Source organism: Maniola jurtina, chromosome 8 (genome assembly GCF_905333055.1).
Source record: "Maniola jurtina chromosome 8, ilManJurt1.1, whole genome shotgun sequence".
In the NCBI taxonomy this organism is placed as follows: Eukaryota; Metazoa; Arthropoda; class Insecta; order Lepidoptera; family Nymphalidae; genus Maniola; species Maniola jurtina.
The window spans coordinates 4,500,064-4,519,714 of record NC_060036.1 but is presented as its reverse complement, the minus strand read 5'-3'; the positions used below and the strand labels follow the sequence as shown (position 1 = coordinate 4,519,714).

The window sequence follows — 19,651 nt, the reverse complement described above, 5'->3', positions numbered from 1 at the left end:
TACAAGTCACTATCTACGTCTCCTGAATCCCCACGCTTTAGAAGTGCTACTGCACTGGTTAGGTACTATGTATTAGGAGTTGGGATTTGAAGTTCAATCATGAACTTAGTTGCTTGGTACTTAAAATACTTATTAATTAACTATCGATAGTTCCTCAATCTTCTGAACTTAAGGTTATTAAAACTTAAAATCGGTTCATTAGTTTAGGAGCTACGATGCCACAGACAGATAAACAGATAAGTACACACGTCAAACTTATAACACCCCTCTTTTTGGTTCGGGGGTTAAAAATGATACATACATCCATACGTACGAGTCGAAAACATAACCTCCTTTAAAATCCCTTATACCGAAATAAAAACTTTATTTTATTAGGAATTTTTTCATAAATGTTATCAGATTAGTCGGAGGTATAAGGGCTGAATGCAATCAAAAAGGGTGAAAGCGTGGGTAAAAGTTTAAACTTTGTCAGTCGCTATGAAAAGATTTAGTGGGTGGGTGGGGCGGAATATTGAAAACTATGACAAGCGGCAGAATGCAATGTAGGCAGCTGATATAATCTAAGCAAAAACGTAAGGTTAGTACCTCTGCGGATATTTTCTGAATTTAGCTTTTTCGAGGATGGTCAAATTAGGGTTCTATCCTTAAAAATAAAATTTGATGCATATCTTAGTCAAAAGCTATTCGGTAAATTAAGTGTGAAACTATCGATATAAATAAATTAGATACCTAATGAGAAGATAAAAGTAGATATCAATCAGTAACTCGAGTCGATAATAGAACCTATCTTCCATAACACATTTAGGTGGTATAGTTGATACGAGTGTAATATGGAGGTCTTTGGAAGTCGAAACTTTTTAAAAGTTCCTTGCTCGCAAGGGAAATAAAATGAGGCGTTAGGTTTATTTATTAGTTTAGGGAAAATATTAACAGAAAACAATTTATTATACATTAGGTATACGGTTAAATTTATTTTGAAACATAGATAATAATCTATTTCTATTTTATCTTTGCTAGTGTACCTAAATGTATTACAATAAAAGCTGAACTCTACTGAAGAAATTACTTACTTACATAAGTTTTCAAAGTAACACTGTACCTACATAACTATTAAAAGTTCATAATACTTCAAGATAAATAATTAATTAGATACAGTAGGTAGCTAGATTAAAAATTTAAATACAATAAGACCACGTCATTTTAATAACATAAACAGATTGTAAATTGATTAGATAGGCAGGCACTACAGGAAGATTATGTTTTTAAGAAAAAAATAGAATTAAATGATTGTATAGCATTTAAATAATAATAATTAATGACTTAATATAATATAAATATAATATAAATGAAACGTAATTGAATATAAATGAAGACGGTAGAGCACTGGAGTGCAGCAAGAAGGAAGCAAGTGGAGGCGGGTGCGCTTGACCCGCGCGGCGGCGGCCGAGAGCGGCGAGCGGCGAGCGGCGCGCGGCGGCGGCCACGGCGACGACGATGCAAGGGCGCCGTGCGTCTTGCCGAAATTATTCGGGGCTCGCTGCACAATCGATTTTTCCCACCCGATGCGGAAAATTCTTCGGGGCGGAGCGGGTGATGCTCGGTGGTGGTGCGGGTGTGGGGCGCGGGGGCGCGCGGCGGCGGCAGGGGGGCAGGCGGAGTGCAGCGGGGCGGTGCAACGCGCGCCGCCGACCCGGCCGACGGGCAGACAGTAGGACGGCGACGCCACTGTGAGTCGGTGACCACGGCGCGAAGAGCGCGCTCGCCGCACCGTGACATGTAGCGCGGCCGACGCGCCGCAGCCTCGCGACCACACGCCGGTGGCGGCGCGCCGATGCGCCTGCCGTCCGGCCCGACGCCCGCGCCGCTGAACCCGACGCTATACCGAGCCTCGCGACCGGTGCCGCTCGCGCTAGCACTCCACGAGCGAGCCCCTCTGCCCGTCTGTAGCGACGACCGTCGTCGGATGGAACCCGGAGTGCGCCGATTCGCATCAAGGTTAGACGAATATTTGAATGTGAGTGTTTGTGCACCGCCCGCCGCCGATCCCGAGCGCCTTAGCGCAACCTCGCACTTCAGCCGTACGCGCACTCCGCACACCGTCACTTTATAGGTATGTATCCAGTATCTACGCAGGGAAACTCTACTGACTCACCCGATAAGCTCAGCTTACATCACTTGCTACAATTTTTTATTAGTATACCACAAATAACGTATAATTGTATGTATAACTGTAGAAAGTTTCACTAGAGAATCCCTCTACATTAGAAACTAGAAATTGAATGCATTTACAGCGAGCGAAAAATTCATAGAAGTTTTTCACGACACAAGTTTTCACAATCATCGAACAATTCGACACACGCTTATACCTACAGACTTATTTTACATACTCTATTAAAGCAGTTATACTAGGTACTTATTGAATAAATAAATATGTTATAGGTACGTTATAATTATTATGCACTAGGTAGTCATTTTCCTTGAATTCAAGTCTAAGTGCATGCTACTCGTAGGTAGGCGCCTACTCGATGTCGCATACATTTTTAATAAACCGATTGCAATGTTATTAGGTAGCTGTACCTTATTATGTTTAATTACAAAAAAAGTCAAGCGAGTGGGCTTGTGATACTACTTAGATACCTAGTATGAGCAATGTTGTGAGGATAACGCGGTTACAACGGACTACAGAGTGCACTTTACACGGCCCGTAGGACATTGTAATTGCTACGCGGCTCCTGAACAAGTACCTACAACTTAACTTACGAAGTTAGGTAATTATTAATACATATTTTGGTAATACGCGGTAGCTAATCTATTTATTTATTTATGTAAGTTTATATATTATTTCCGAAATGAGCCAACCCTTTTGTCACCAGATGTCGCGGTGAAATATCTCGTAAACGTTTTTTTGCACTATGACTCCATGGCCCCAGGGTCTCCACGGCAAACGGAACAAAAATATAACTTTCGATAAGAGAGGCATACTCGGAAATGCAGCCAGTATTCTTGGCACCATTCCACGCGGGCATGATTTGTATAGTTATTAGATAAGGCTAGCTTTAAGTTTTATTGTTATATTTTCAACAATAATATAATATAAAAAAGAGAAACTAAGTGACTCATATAATATCAAAGTTCAGATCAAATCACTACATCTAGTTCTAGAGACCTAAGGTTTTGATTTTTGAATGCAGGTTTTCTTTGTAACGTAGAGTCTACGCCATAAAGAAAAGCTTTCGTAGACCCTTACTAAGAAATGATTTTCAGAACTCACCAGGGGGAGGTCGGGGTGGATTATAATAGGTAGGTACAATGCTCCAATAATATTATGGACGAAATTCCGCCCCGGCTTCGCACGGGTAGCTTATTAAAATTTTCGTAGGGTCTCCAATGTTTTGGAAATAAAATATATATTTATAGCCTGTGACAAAAAGAAGTAATGTAGCTTTCTACTGGTGAAAGAATTTTCAGTAGTTCTAGAGATTACCCCCTACAAACAAACTTACAAACTTTAACTCTTTATAATATTAGTATACTTACCTAGAGATATGTTTGGTAGCACTAGTTTTAGCCAGCGATTTTATCTGCGGTTATTTATGATTTTTATCTTTTAGCTATAATTTGTGGTTGAGCCTTAGGTACTTTTATTGTTCCTTTTCAGGTGTGGTGTAGTAATTACTTAATAATAATTTATTTTATATATTTTTAATATACTTAGAATACTTAATGTTTTTCTGTCAGTCTGTCCATAACCTATACATTCGCGCATCGTTCTGAATGCAATTGGGTTGAAACTTTTTTCAGTTGTTGTTGGCACTTGCGTACAAACGTTTCTGACCCAGTAACTACCATTAGCACAATAATATTATACCTAATAGGTGGTCTGCGGTTAGTCTATATTCTATACCTACTTAGGTAGATATAATAAAAGTGTAATCTTGACGATTTTTGGAAATTATTTCCTTAGATTTTGAGTGTTTTAATCGAGGAAGGAAATTGTCATTGCGTGTTTGTCTGTCTGTTTGTCTATCTATCTTGCACGCTTTATGCTTATGAAACTACTGAACTTTGAACTCAAATTGGCATCATCGTCATACCATTGCCGGTCCACTACTAAGCATGGGTCCCCTCTCATAATGAGAAGAGTCTTGGTCATAGTCCACCACGCTGGCCAAGAGCGCATTGGCAGTCTTCTTGTGAAACTTGGCGTACTACCTACAATGGCATAATACCTACCTAATTTTTAGGGGTTCATACCTCAAAAGGAAAAACTGAACCCTTATAGGATCACTTTGTTGTCTGTCTGTCTGTCTGTCCATCTCGGTTTGATTCATCGACGATTTATGTCAAATATTAGGCTCAATGGTGACGTAAAATCAAAGAGAAATAGGGTTACTCCAGGGCTACTAGCTTCAATTTTACTAACATTTGACGCCTGCCAGTGATTTCGAAGCCTCGACGTTTTTTACACTCTCGTGGACTGAAGTTGTGACGATACACATGTTTGATTCCTTACTTATCGGTTTCTCTAAAAATAGCGCGGAGGCGATATTCATTAATCATATTAATTACGCGGATTAGCGTTTAATCTATTCAAATTTTACATTGTCATAGTCTGTGTTGAAATAAGTACCGCGGTACATAATTATTTCTTTCTGCTATTAGAATATTTTCAATAGGCTGGTACAAGGACGCTTGTGTAACTTGTCTAGATGCTAGAGAGACACAAAGATTTATTTTCGTAATCGTTATTAGTAGATATTTTACCTAGCTAACGATAAAATTTTCTTTTTTTACCCGACTGCGGCAAAGCCAAAAGGAAGAGTTATGATTTTAGCAGTCTATGTATGTATGTGTGTATGTATGTGTGTGTGTATGTTTGTATCCAGATTCTGTGTGTTCCACCGTAGCGCCTAAACTACTGGGCCGATTTTGATGAATGAGGTGTCAGTCTATTCGTCGCGTCGTAAAGGTAGGGTGATATAGGCTACATTTTATACGAAAAAAAATTACCTAACAGATGTTACATGAAAAAAGCTGACAACTTTCAAACGGCCGAACCGATTTTCTTGGATTTATAGCTAAGAAAACTCTCGATCAAGCCACCTTTCAAACAAAAAAAAAACTAAATTAAAATCGGTTCAATAGTTTAGTAGCTACGATGCCACAGACAGATACACAGATGCACACGCCAAACTTATAACACCCCTCTTTTTGGGTCGAGGGTTAAAAAAAGCAGCTGCTGTGTTTCTTGCCGGCCCTTTTCAGAAGAATCTATTCCGAACTGGTGGAAGAGTCAGAGACGTAGCACAAGAAACACTTGTTGTCCTACATGAAATAGTACTTAAAATAAATTTTGATTTGATTTCATAACAAACCTACCTTACTGTTTTGAGCTCTATAACAAAAATTCGTCCTATAAAAATTCTCAGAATACATATACGTAGTATAATATATGCATTATGTACAGAAATCGTCCAGTTTCAGTTGTATTGTAAGTAGATAGGTAGTTACCTACATAGATTAAGGCTGAAATCTATAGAGCGTACTTTGACTTTGCTCAGACTTAAGTTTAAGTTAAAACGAGACAGATTTATGCCAGCGGCATAACGCTGTCTCGTTTTAACAGTGTCTTAAGTCTGAGCAAAGTCAAAGTGTGGTCTATAGATCTCAGCCTTAATTTAGTGAGCCGAAATTGCATGTTTGCTCTACTTTGCTGTAAAAAATACTGTTGCAAACATGAGACATAGTATACATATTTACACAAATGGCAAATACTCTGTTGCAATTAATTAAATATAAAATTTTACACGATGTTAAGTGTGATTGGTGTAAAGCCAGACATCTTAGTGGATAAACCTTGGCTATATTTGTAATCTTGGATTATTATCCTTGAGGCTTTTTAAATTTATAGTCTGGCGCTTCGCTTAGCCGACCAGGCGGACATGTTCTTTCAAAGTTATAAAGCGATTTTTAAAATAAAAAATAAAATACAGAAGAGTAGAAGCAACTCTAGCGCTATTTTTCTAAATGAAAAAAAGCACGACTGGTGAACTTGTAAGTACACCACTCCAATGCAGGGTTCATTTTACAGTACGTTGCTACTCTAAGTATTAAGATACTACTCTACTAAGGTACTAAGATATACATATTATAACATATTATATACTTGGACTCCACAAAAACCCGGACCAGAACAGTAGCGTGCAGCTCATAGAGGCATAACAGCACTGCTTACCCTAGTTGTAGTGAATCAATGCTTATTTTTCATTATGACCTACTAGAAAATAAGTTCATGTGTAAATGCATACCCTGGCTTCAAATTTGTGCACGCCACTGCCAGAATGTAATATGTCCAGACGATGGTTGCGTTGAAAATGGTCATTGAAAATTTTAATAGGGTGACGATACTAAAATATTATTGTAACGGGACAATTCATATTTAATGTTGAACATGTAAGTAGGTACCTAGTTTAGTCCGTAACATTTACTTAAATCAGGGGGCATTTACTTAATAAAATTCTATTATAGAAGCAGGCGTTATTTTGCGGAAGTCCATGTTATACAAGGAACCAAAAGCTTAATTTGCTATAATCCGCTAAACCAATGAAATCTGTATGGTACGCAGCACCACACAAATTCCAACACCACTCGACGCGCGTTTCGCCCCCACACTGGAGCATCCCCAGGAGAGGATTGCAAAGTTTGCAATTAGACATTGTAAGGTCTACATCTCCTGAGGATGCTCCTGTGTCGGGGCGAAACGCGCGTCGAGTGGTGTTGGAATTTGTGTGGTGCTGCGTACCATGCAAATTTCGTTGGTTTAGCGGATTATAGCAAATTAAGCTTTTGGTTCCTTGTAAGAAAATTCTAACAGTGATCGTTGTAACTGTCTGACGAGCGCTCAGCTTAAACCGATGGGTGAAGTACGTAAGTACGTATATAAGCGCTTAGCAGCATGAAATGCCATATAATATGAGAGACCATTAGAAAGAGATTCCCGAAAACGCATCCTTTTAGGGGGTTGAAAGTTTGTATGGAAGTTCGTCATTATTGAAATTGGAAATATGGAGACTGGTATTTTTAAACTATCGTGAGTGATTTCCATTAGCTATTACATTATTACGGCTAAAGGTACAATTTAGTCGATGTAAGCCCGACTAGTTTCGAACCAATCCGGGGTCCTTTTTATAGGGACTCAGCTCGCTGCGCGTCGCGGTTGAGACTGTCAGCTGCACGCGCCGCGGCCCGTTGCGTTGCGGTTGCGTGTAACGCAGTAACAAACTGCGTAACAAACATACACACAAACTTTCGCCTTTATAATATTAAGGTGATAGATTTTATATTTTTTAATTTTTGTAATGGAAATTTGAAACTGGGTTAGCAAAATGCAGTTCCATAAAGATAACTTCTCAAATTGAACTCGCGTAGTGCATCGTGCCCCAATGACACATTAAAACTGTCCGAAGTAGGTCGAGACCTGTTCAGCGACAGTAACGCTTGTAGGTATTACTATGTCATTAATATTTATTTTATTTGTTTAACTAACCCCTGACCCAGAAAGAGGAGTGTTATAAGTTTGACGTGTGTATCTGTGTATCTGTCAATCTGTCTGTGGCATTGTAGCTCCTAAACTAAGGAACCGATTTTAATTTAGTTTTTTTGTTTGAAAGGTGGCTTGATCGAGAGTGTTCTTAGCTATAATCGAAGAAAATCGGTTCATCCGTTTGAACGTTATCAGCTCTATTCTAGTCAGTGTAACCTTCACTTGTCGGGGGTGTTATAAATTTTTAATTATTTAGATAATTTAAGATCCACCTACCTGCCAAATTTCATGATTCTAGGTCAACGGGAAGTACCCTATAGGTTTCTTGACAGACACGACGGACGGTCGGCCGGACAGACAGACAGGTAGACAACAAAGTGATCCTATAAGGGTTTCGTTTTTCCTTTTGAGGTACAGAACCCTAAAAATTAGATCTCCGGTCTAAAAAGTTACTTAGACTTTTAAAACTTTCTCTTAAATGGCAAAGCTCTGAAAGTTCAAACTTTCATCATACTCGTAGGTAGTACTACCTAAATAGTAACAGTATAAGTAGTAACAGTATCATCCCCACCTATTTATATAAAAATCTTTATTTGAAAGGGTCCAGTTTAAAAAATTAGCTCTAGTATCGACTGTAACTCACAAACTAGTCGATACTACGCTAATTTCTTAAACTGGACCTCATCAATTAATTGAATTTGAAAATTTGAACGATACTGCCATTGTCGTAACTAGAATGCCATAAGCCTACTTTGCCGTATTAGTTTACAAATTGCGAAAAACCATATAAAATTTGAATTTCGCGGGCAGACCCGTCGCTTGCCCCTAAGTATGCATAAAATATTATTACTAAACAAAATATTAACACTACGTAACGTATCATTACGACTTAAACAAAATAAGTAGGTCCCTACTTAGGTAAATCTTTTCTCTGGAAAAACAATTTTTTCTTGTTGGACACTTTATTGCGTCATATTTTGTTGGTTTATTGGTTAGTCTTTCAATCATGTCCAACGGAGCAACGGGTTAACGTGATTTTTTGTTAAAGGATCTGGAGAGTGACATAGGCTACTTTTTACCCCAGAAAAGCAAAGAATTCCCACGGGATTTTTGAAAATCTAAATCCACGCGGACAAAGTCTTCCATGCAAATCAGAAATGTTTGCAGTTTGAGCTATTTTTTTGGAAATTTGTTTAAGAGGTAAAATTTTTACTTTTAGCTACTTGGCAAGTGATAGATAGAGTAACCTAAATACAGTAATGCATTTTTTTAAATAAAGTAGTTTCTCCTAAATACTTGTGATTTTCCACACAGCGGAATTTGAAATGAAAATGAAATCAAATGTAATATGCGTTATTGTATTGTCCGCCTAGGACATGTTACCGACGCGCTACGCTGTCGCGTCGCGTTGTGTGTGTTACAGACTTTATGGTTTGTATTTTGTGAATATATTATAGGTAGAAGATAAGGGCATTATTTTAATTTTAAGTGCACTGATTACAAGTTTTGCGTGTTGACCTACCACACTGTTATCAATGTTGATTAATAACCACTCAGCGATGAATACGGAATGCATAATTGCATGATGCATCCTAATTTATGAGAAACGAGAAAAAAAAAATTGTCCTTTCTTTAATAAATAAGTAGATACAATTACATAATAATGCGGTAAGTAGTAGTAATATTAAAAATCAACCAAAGACAATACTGATTGAGACGACTGGGTCGGCATCGTAACTCACATCAAAATTCACAAATTTTTATTCATTAGTATTTTACTATTTTCATATTTAAAGACAAGTGTAAATAAAAAAATTATAACACCCCCAATAGGCAACAAGTGAAGGTTACAGTAACTAGAAAATAGCTGATAACATTCAAACGGCTGAACCGATTTTCTTGGATCAAGTATATCAGAACACTCTCGATCAAGCCACCTTTCAAACAAAAAAAAAAACTAAATTTAAATCGGTTCACGATGCTAACAGACAGATACACACGTCAAACTTATAACACCCCTCTTTTTGGGTCGGGGGCTAAAAACCCAACAAAAATAGAAGAATTACGAAATTAAAGTAATAATAATATAATGAGTATCGTAATTCTAATAATATTGATTATAAACGTAAAAGTTTGAAAGTTTGCTACTCCAATGGCTGAAACTTAGGGCAGACGCGTACCGGGTGGAGTGGAATCGAGTATTTTGATAACAAATTGATATTCTCGGTAAGTACGTTTACAGCGATTCCAAATCGCTTATGTGGCTTAGGTGCCAAATCAGTGGCTAGGTAATTTATAAAAAAATATTGGAATTTGGCATAATCCAATCGGTCACAGATATGAACATTATACAAGTACAAAAACAAATAAGTACTCTAGATAAGTGCCATACGAAATGACAGTTATTTTTTGTACCAATTCGAAGCGTCCCACTGAGCGTTAAAATTGATGCTTTTTGTCAAATGGTCTTGTGTTGACAGAGAGTCTCATCACTATCATTTAATTTGGATCCGAGTACGTTCATAATTATTATGACTCTCATTGCTACTATTATCGCTAAAATGGTGATGGTCAAATTGCTTCAAAAACAGGTGGGCAATAGCAATTCCAACGTACTTGTATTAATAGAGGTCAGTGAAATTGGTACATTGAAAACAAAACACGAAGGAAACGCGGCGCGCTCTTTATGCTAAACTATATTACTGTAAATATAAAACTTAGTTTGAGTTGTTTTATCAAGCGCTTTGGCTCCACTCCATTCTGCTAGTGTATGATGCCCTTTAGTCGAGTATTTTGGAGCAAGAGAATGCAAATTTTAAGTAGGTAGTTAATGTTACTGATAGCAGTTTTCAAGGTTATCAGTTGTAATAAATAGCCTATCAGATAGCGTTTGTGCGAAAGAGAGATAATGCAATTCTGGTTACCTCTTCAAAGGTCACAAGTTGGTCACAAGGCATAATAAATATATTTTTTGTATCCGTACCGTCATATTGTTATACACTACCTTCCGCGCCTGTTTGTTCGTAATTAGGTAAGCTGATTCTAATCTCAAAAAGTGCTAAATGGTAATCAAAGCTTTCACCAGAGATAGAGAGTTTCTTGGAGAAGGTTGTCCACTTGTATAAAACCGGAATGGGTCATCCATGAAACAGACATAATAAAAACAGATTTTTATTTATAATATTATTGGCGTCACTCAGAAAAGCAGGTATTATTTAAATATTTTTATCGAATTATTGGAATGTCCTCTCCTAAACCAACACAAAAAAAAACACAAGTTTAATGTGTAAGGTTATCCGAGAGTTTTAATCTAAACAAACTAATGCCAAAATAAATAATTTAATTAGAGCGTGATTGCTATCACAACATCTAATTATTCAGTTCACAATCCAAATACCGAAAATATGCGATATCGCTCCGAATCTCGGAAGGAGACTAAACTAAAACCTTCGAAACACCCGTATTTATGCAAGTTCAATCTTGTTGGCCTCCTAGCAACAGATTGTATGCCATCGAATGAGCGAAATATCGATTTTTTCAAACTACCTGCATTAGATAAATTAATAATTTTATATTATTTTTGACAACTCAAATCAATTTTTAAAAATAACCTTACAGTTCGGCCGTCCTGAATTTAACACGTCCTCGTGTTTCTAAATAATCATGTCATGTCAGTCGCGGGCTTCCTTGCCCTAAGTCAAATGAAAATCATGGGCTATCCTGCCCTCCGTCAAATCATTAAAATCTACCCTTGAACTGCCGAACTCTCAGTTTTAATATCCAGTCAACAATAAATTCAAACGACTAACTTCTCATTCGATGAATACAAAATCTACCACTTATTGCAAATTACTTTCCACTTCACAAAAGACTAAATTCTTTAAAAAAAAAACTAAAAATTTTAATCACCAAATCAAACTCAATAAAAAATTTAATCAAATGTGGGTTGTTTACAAAAAGATACCAAAGCGAAATTAAGGCAACGTAAGACACGTCCCGCTTCTGAATTATTGGCGTCACTCAGAAAAGCAGGTATTATTTAAATATTTTTATCGAATTATTGGAATGTCCTCTCCTAAACCAACACAAAAAAAAACACAAGTTTAATGTGTAAGGTTATCCGAGAGTTTTAATCTAAACAAACTAATGCCAAAATAAATAATTTAATTAGAGCGTGATTGCTATCACAACATCTAATTATTCAGTTCACAATCCAAATACCGAAAATATGCGATATCGCTCCGAATCTCGGAAGGAGACTAAACTAAAACCTTCGAAACACCCGTATTTATGCAAGTTCAATCTTGTTGGCCTCCTAGCAACAGATTGTATGCCATCGAATGAGCGAAGTATCGATTTTTTCAAACTACCTGCATTAGATAAATTAATAATTTTATATTATTTTTGACAACTCAAATCAATTTTTAAAAATAACCTTACAATAGTTTTTGATACATCGTGCAAGATATAGGAAAAATATCCGAGTACGGAACCCTCGCTGCGCGAGTCCGACTCGCGCTTGGCCGGTTTTTTTGAGTTTGTTCTAGCGCGCTCCAAACAAGTTAACGTACCTACCTAGTTTGATTCTCCTTTGTATATGAACGTTTTATTTGCAGACACGATCTAAATTAATATCTGTCTTCTCAGATTTATATAAAAATGTGTTGTTTCAAAGTTGCAAGGGCTCAGAGTTAAATAAGTAGGTCAGATCTAAAGATTTATATAGGTAGGTACACCTAGTATCTACCTATATAAATCTTTGGATCTATGTAATTCGGATTTTTTTTACGAAAATCGGGCAAACTGCCGATATAATATTGTATCTGTTAAGTACTAGAAGGTGTCTCCAGGTACATAAACAAAAGTAGCTGGCGGTAGCAAAATCACTCGTCTATGCAAAATCTTAATTTATACAAAAATTGCCCTTGTAAAAAGATTATTTAATACCTACCTACTTTACTTAAATTTTTTTTTATTCAAATATGTAATAATTAGGTGAGCATCGGTCTAGGTTTATAAAAACCGGTTAAGCGAGGCCTTTTGATTTATATAACTAGGAACATTAAGTACAGACCTACCTATTATAGCATCAGTTTTTAACTTTAATATTTTACTCGTATGCTGATTCAAAACAAATACTTAGTAATTCGTGCCTATTTTGAATTATTTGGATTCGTTAACTGTAGATGCAGGCGTTATGAAGAATGCCACCAGCTATTACCTAGTAGGTTTGAAGAATTTCGCCTCATTACCTATGATATCTTATTGTCTTTATAAAAATTTGTATTTAATTATTTATTATTCTATATTATTGATTTTATTATTGTAGGTACCTATATTTTTCTAATTTTGACTAAAAGTTTTTTTTTTCAATGTAATTTTGTTATACAGAGAAACAAAAGCTTAATTTGTTGTCCTTTGATAGACTGATATGAATTATAAATATTACTCATAAATTTCGTATAGATATCTTACTTCGAAAATTGAAAATATTTTCTTCATGAACACATTTTTTTGTGAATTAACCACAAATTCACTATTTTCGCATTTTTTTCTTTACTTGTGCTATAAGACCTACTTACCTGCTAAATTTCATGATTCTAGGTCACCGGGAAGTACCCTATAGGTTTTCTCGACAGATACGACAGACCGACAGACAGCAAAGTGATCCTATAAGAGGTCCGTTTTTACTTGTACTTGAGGTACGAAACCCTTAAAATCAACCTTTTTACTATTAAAATGTAAGTAATTCCTCATATAACGTTAAAATTGAGACACTTTTTAGATTGATAGAATACTCGTATCACATTCATACATACAGGTCTACTATCAATGCATTTAGATAATGTCACATACCTAAATTCGTTTAAAACAACAGCAATGATAACTTATAAAATAAATTCTATTATCGACATGCATTTTAAGTCGACCATCCATGTAATATATTATTAGCTGTTTATCAATTTACGAAACTAACTAGAAATAACTTCCGTATAGAGTCCATTCTGATATGAGTTTAGGATAGATATAATAAGGCTGAAGTTCATCAGAAGCTACATAACCAACGGTTGAGTAATGGTTGGGAAGTAACCAGCCGGTTACTTCCCAACCGTTGTTTTAACAACCGTTTAAATATTTACTGTTCACCACGTAAAAGTGTAGCATGGTTACTAAACATGGTTACCGAACACCATCTGTTCAAAGCTACGACACTGCTACGGACTATTACTTACAGCCAACGCATTAGCGAAGACACATTGTCATTACTATTCAACATAACAAACTGTGACGCCTATATTTAGTAGCATAAAATAAAATACTTTCAACTTGAAAAGTACAATGACGCTATGGGGAAGATAAACTACATACCTAATTGTTCTAAATCTTGGCGGGTAATAACCGGCCAAAATTTACAACTTTGGGGTCCCGACGTCACAGTCGTGGTCATGTGTCCTGCACATGTTGGACTGTTGATTATTTGTGCGTGCATTTAAAGATGATTGAAAGAGATTCTAGTATTTAAAATAATTCAATATTAAAATGAAAGGCTAAAAATGTGTATTTTTCAAGTGACGACAATCGCATCCGTTCGGAGTTGGTTTTAAAATACCAAAATATAGTGGAAAGTAAGATAAGTCATTATTGCCGACCATTACATTAAACAATGATCACATGCCTCTGAAATAAACAACGCAAAGGCAAATCAAAATAATCTAAAATTGATCTGTACACAAGGGCACAACAGATGGAAAATGTAGGAACCGTCGGTTAAACGACCCTTCCGAGCTTGGTTAGGCAAAACGGCCGACTGCAAACATTGGTTAGGTAGTGGTGAACAGTAAAAATCATTTAATCAGCATTCAGCTGGTTATCTAATAATAATAGGCCGTTTTAAAAGTCGGCGAACTCCACCCTAAGTGTTTAAAGTATCCTGAGAGATTTCCATTATCCATACTAATATTATAAATGCGAAAGTGTGTCTGTCTGTCTGTCTGCTCCCTTTTCACGGCCCAACAGTTTAACCGATTCTGACGACATTTGGTACAGGGTTTAGTTTATATCCCGGGGACGGACATAGGCTACTTTTTATCCCGGAAAATCAAAGAGTTCCCACGGGATTCCTAAAAACCCATTCGCTTTACCGATTTGTATGTTTGGTACCCAGGTAGCTTGCGTCCCTGTAATTGACATAGGCATTTTGTCCTGGAAAATCAAACCGTTCCCACTGGATCTTCAAAACTTAAATCCACGTGGACGAAGTCGCGGGCATCCTCTAGTAACCTCATAAATCTCACCGCGACGTTTTGCAAGCTGAGTGAATACCTATGAAAACTATGGATTCGAAACTAGTCGGCTTACGTTGACTGAACAAATCAGTAAGCTGGATTCTTATATATAGATAATAAGAATAAATAAAAGAGAATACCTATGAAAACTATAGATTCGAAACTAGTCGGGCTTACGTTGACTGAACAAATCAGTAAGCTGGATTCTTATATATAGATAATAAGAATAAATAAAAGAAGATTTATTTTAAATCTTTTTTTGCATTCTTTTTTGCTGTATTTTACAAAATGACATGGATGCCCATGTGGCGATTCTTTTGCGATAGATATTCTTCACACTCAGCCAAAATACATCCATAATTAATTGAGGCTAGAGGATGCCCGCGGCTTCGCCCGCGTGGATTTCGGTTTTTATAAATCCCGTCGGAACTCTTCAATTTTTCGGGATAAAAAATAGCCTATGCCCTTCCCCAGGATGTATCCCAAGTCTGTACTTTTCATTAAAATCGGCTCAGTGGTTGGGCCGTGAAAACGTAGCAGACAGACAGACACACAGACAGACAGACAGATACACTTTCGCATTTATAATATGAAAAGAGTAAGGAGTAAGGATAAGTCACTTTTAAGTTTCGCCAACATTCTGTTTTCTCAGTTTGGGTTTATGTTTTCGAAAATCCCGTAGGAACTCTTTAATTTTTCAGGATAAAAAGTAGCCTATGTCACTCTCCAGTTTTTTATACCTATACCCATGCAAAAAATCACGTAAATTCGTTGCTCTGTGTGACGTGACAAACCAATAAACTGACAAACACTTGATTACTTAGTTTCAGACCCCTTAAAATATTTGAAGTCAGTATAGCTTTTTCCTTTTTTCTAACGATTTTCTACGTTTTGACACCGCAAGTTCTTGGTGGGAAGCACTGATCGAAGACTCATATCTTCAGTTACCTTAAAACCGCTCTTATCCATTATTATTGTATAAGTAGGTGAATGAAGTAAATTTTTATGGGATCGTATGCTTGTTAGTCGAAAAAAAGTCCAAATAGTAGTTAGTCATCGTACAAGCATCGCGATTGCACATCGCTTGCACTGGTGCATCGCCTTAAATCGTAGCTAAGATAACATGATATTTGATGATCTACTTTGGCGGTGCAGGCATTGACTTTTCTTGGATTTCGTAGATAAGAAAAATGCATATTGCGTGATAACACCTGATACCGAGACGCATGAAACTGCCATAAAATTTTACAACCATGAATTTTATTTTGCGTTTTTACAAGAGTGCAAGTGGTAAAGTGGACAACAGCTTGTCATCCGCAGATTAGTAAAACAGTCCGTGTTATTGTACAAACAGACTAGATATACATAGATATCTAGATCATACTAGATCATATATAGATCATACTAGATCATACTAGGTCATATATAGATCATACTAGATCATACTAGATCATACTAGATCATAGATAGATTGTATAACTAAACCGCTGGATACGGGCCGGGCGTCATGAGACTGCACTGTCATCATCATCGTCATTATCAACCGATAGAGGTCCACAGCTTAACATAGATCTTTTGTAGGGACTTTCACACACGGTCATACGCTACCTGAATCCAGCGGCTCCCTGCAATTCGTTTGATGTCGTCTGTCCATCTAGTAGGGGGTCTTCTAACAATGCGATTTCCGGTGCGAGGTCGCCATTATACAGACCAATCAAATAATTGATATAAATGCCGATTTTTTTTATTTTTTTTATTTTTTTTATTTATTTATTAATTTGCAGACACAAAAAATCCTTATAAAATATGTCTCGCCAACTGCATCACAGTTTGTTGGCGAGTTAGCGCTCAATACTATTAAATATATAATTACCTAATACTATTTTATAGTTGATTAAATCTATTTTACAGCTTATTAAAAACTACTATAAATAATAATCAGTCAGCGAAGGAGTCCCTAATAAATACTTCTTTTTGACGAGATAATTTTATCGCGTCATCTCTTTATTCATGTGATTGGAAGAAAGCGTATATGCCTCCACTTCGCTCCAATGGATAAATACCCTTACGCTTGTAGCTAATAGTAACATTGACTTTTTGTCGGTCTAACGTCACTAACGTGCCTCGCTATTGCGTTTGCTTAGTGTATTCATAACCGATGTTTGTTTGGTTAGCGCCTATCCTGTCCCACGACATTGATTAATATTTTAGTGTTACGAGCAGATACCTACGACTTAGATATCCTTCTTTTGCGAGGTAGGTGGTAGTATGTCCAGCCCAAGCCTTTGCATCTAGAAAATTGCTTTACAAAACACCTTTATAATATAGACAACGAAATTCGACGAATTTGCCACGAAATAGGTAATAAGGAGAAGGATGTTTTGGTATACTTTTACTCAGGTCAGAGAGGAGTCCGCTGACCCCCACGAATATACTAGCAGATCCCCAGGAGTCCGCTGACCATAGGTTAGGATACGATGAGCTAAAGTCTAGCAGGTCGCCAATCCAGGTTAAAACGTAGATATTTAGATCTAGCGTAGATATCTAGATATTTTGGACGCCAAATTCAACGTATGCAATTCAAATTTCTCACGTTCAAGCTGCGATCTATTCGTAAACGCGTGCGTAGCTTTGGCGCGAAATCCATCCGCGTATATTTCGGGCATAGCAACTGCAATCGAAAAATCAACCGCCGACGGCGACGGCCACGCACTCATGCGCACTCCGCAACACATGCGCATACACAATAGTTACCTAGGTTATATAATGCACACACGTGTATGCTAGTCGCGAACATTTATGTCCGGACGCATACTTTGCCCTTGAGCGCTGCAGTATACCTGCTAGGTATCAATATAGATATTAATTAGCACATTGATAAAAAAGATAAACGGTCTAGATACCTCGATAGCTCTTCGTGATTTGATTCGACATTTGACCGCTAAATAGACTATTGCGAGGACGTCTCCAATTTTCGACTAAGGCTCTTGTGTAATTTTTTTAGTTGATCCAAGCTGGAGATGTCAAATCACAAAACTTGGTCATGCATTCATATTATAATGAACGACAGATTTACGCTAAGCATATGAGTTTGTTACAAGGTTACTTGAAAAATTACTAGGTTCTCAGCAGAAGCCTTTAATCCTTTGACGAAATAGGTAGGTATTATACTATAGAGTAGATGCCAAGACTTGGTTGTTTGCAACAGGACTTTATGGACCCTACACGTACCTAGGCAACAACAAGCTAGGGTTGCCATCAATCCGGGGTTCCACGGACTTGCCCTAGTTTGGAGGGCGTCCTGGGAGCGTCCGGGTGGAAGAAATTTATTTAAAGTAAGGAAACCATTTTAAAGGCTATTGAAAATATTGATTGATAAATATCAAGATCGAGTTCGTTTTTATTATTTCTTTTTTTTTTTTTTTTTTTTTTTATTCTATTATTTTTAAGGGGTTTTTATAGGTGTCCTATATGCCAGCCCCATCGGTACAATCTAAATTAAAATTAAACTAGGTATATACCTAAAACTACAACAATTTGAGAGAATCACTAACAAATTCATACACTTTCATTGCCGAAACGCTCAGAGGTTTGTTTAAAATACAGTTGAAAATACCAATATTCATAAAATTTAAATTTAGTTCACACATTAGTGTTTCTCTCAAATTGTGATTCCGAACACATGCCAGTAGCAAGTGTGAGACATCATCTACGTTACCACATACTTCACAATTGGGAGAATCCCTTTTCCTCATTAAATGTTTAAACTTGCCTAACGGCACGTGTCCAGATCTAAGTCTAAATGCTATAACTAACTTATTTCTACTAATTTTACTATTTACAAACTCTGGCAGTTCCATTGCATAATGTTTAAAGTGCACCTATTGTTGCAGCTATCCATTGTGAAATATACTAAAGAAATTTTTCAGCATGTCATTATCATTGATCAATCCAACTACTAGCATTTTAATCTCCTCTATGATAACTTTAAAAATTAATTTCATTTTATTCTCCAAACTTGTTTGTGAAAAGCACACATCCTTAATTTTTAATAGCAACCTTACAAAGTCAAATCTCTTACGTCTCTTCTCATATTCTTCTCTATTTTCTCCTTGGCGTCTTTCTCTTTCTGTGTTTTCAGCTATATATTCTGTATCACCAACTACACGTTCTACCTTACTTCCTTTTTTCTTCCTTTTTTTTTCTTTCTGTGACCCAGTCTGTACCGTCTCAATATTCTCCATTTCTATTTCACTATCTGATGACTCTTCTTTCTTCTCATTATGAATTTCAGCTTCAGTAACTAGAACATCTCTGTAAGTCTTATTCAAATTCGTCTCATTATAATTTACGTTACGATTGTTGAATTCTTCATTTGTTTCGTTCATATTATAACGCTGACGTCTATCACTTAATTTCTTTTTATTATCATAATATATAAGCAAAGCCTGTCGATATTTACAGTTTTCCTCACACATAATCTTCCTGATCTCCTTTTCTTTGAAAAATACTGGACAGGACATTCTTTCAAGTGCCATATGATTCCCATTGCAGTTAATGCAAGAATATATCTTGGTCTCACAATTTGAGTGTTGTTCTCCACATTTTGGGCAAAAATCCTTCTTTCTTGGACAAAATTTCTTTGTATGGCCATAGCGCCAGCAGGAAGAGCACTGCGTGACAGGAAATGTGAATGGTTCCACCTTAAATCTGCACCCGTATATCAGTATATACGAGGGTAAGGTAGGACTTTTAAAACACACCCTTACTGATTCACTCTCAATCCAGTCACCATTTTCTAAACATCTCCTTAATCTCTTAA

At 36.7% G+C, this 19,651-nt stretch overlaps 1 protein-coding gene across 3 annotated transcripts in view; it reads left to right on the top strand.

Moving 5' to 3' along the window:
* The first annotated feature begins 1,647 nt into the window (after positions 1-1,647).
* LOC123867533 (zinc finger protein 768-like) overlaps positions 1,648-19,651 on the top strand; it is a 64,347-nt gene continuing 46,343 nt past the window's right edge. Inside the window, exon 1 of one of the 3 annotated variants that reach the window (XM_045909605.1) lies at positions 1,648-2,110. The gene's annotated coding sequence lies outside the window, so the exon portion shown is untranslated. The remainder of the gene's footprint in view (positions 2,111-19,651) is intronic. The other 2 variants (XM_045909604.1, XM_045909607.1) reach the window with 2 other exon arrangements.